The sequence below is a fragment of the Phaethon lepturus genome, unplaced genomic scaffold, assembly GCF_000687285.1.
Source record: "Phaethon lepturus isolate BGI_N335 unplaced genomic scaffold, ASM68728v1 scaffold29736, whole genome shotgun sequence".
NCBI lineage: Eukaryota > Metazoa > Chordata > Aves > Phaethontiformes > Phaethontidae > Phaethon > Phaethon lepturus.
This window is the reverse complement of record NW_010548795.1, coordinates 1,368-2,408: the sequence shown is the minus strand read 5'-3', so window position 1 is coordinate 2,408 and position 1,041 is coordinate 1,368.

The window sequence follows — 1,041 nt, the reverse complement described above, 5'->3', positions numbered from 1 at the left end:
CGCGCCCAGGTGCCCCAGCCAGTGCGTGACAATGGACAGAGACTGCGAAGAGAAGGACGTGGCTTGATGCCAGTGCTGACAGCCCCACACGATCTGTGGCGGGGATGAGGCCTGTGAGCGGTGCCTTTAGTTGGACACCCACGTTGCACCCACCCCGGGGACCCCCAGCCACAGGGATGCCTGCTCCCCACAGGCACCACCACAGGCCTGGCCCTGGCAAAGCCAGAGGAAGAACGTCTGCTTTTGCCTTGCTACCATCACCCCGGCTTGGCCCTTGCCCATGGCTCTGTCGGGGCAGGAGCTCTGGTGCTTCACCCGTGATTGCTTTCTTTCACTGACAGGATGTCACTGGCAACCTCCAGCCTGCCCAAGACAGGGGCCTCAGCCACACTGGTGTGTCCTGCCCACCCACACTGCTGCCATCCACGGGATCCAGCCGCCCCCACCCTGCTCCAGCCTTGCCATGTGTGCGCTGGGCATTCGGCATCATCCCCAGGGCCGGGCAGCGGCGCCCTGGCAGAGGGGCATGTGGTGGGGCAGAGGGGTATTTCACAGGGTATTTCACATGCTGGCACCAGCTGTTTCTCCTCTCTGCCCCCAACCACGTCCTCCTCCCAGAGCCCCTCACCCTGCGTCCTGCCTGCCCTCCGCCGCCTGCTTCCCCCACCACAGAGCATCGCTGTGGCAGTGCTGCCTTTCTGCTATGTGCCCCTCCTTTTCGCCCTTGCCCTGGCACTCCTTGCTCAGCATCTGGCCCCGTACAGGAGCCACCTGCACTGGTTTCTTATTGTTCGGTCACTGGTGGTACTGGGAGAGGGCTTGCTGCACACCAGGATGGCTTTTGAAGCTGTGAGTGGGGTGCCCTTGAGAAGACAGCCCAGCTGGGTGCTGGCACAGTCTGGCAGTGGTGCCTGGGGCAGTAGGACCAACAGCGTCACCCGCGCTGGCAGTGTCACCTGGGACTGGCAGCGTCATTGGGGCTGGCAGTGGGCACCCCCTCGGCCAGCAGTGCCCCTCCTTTCTGCAGAGGGTCCTGCTGCC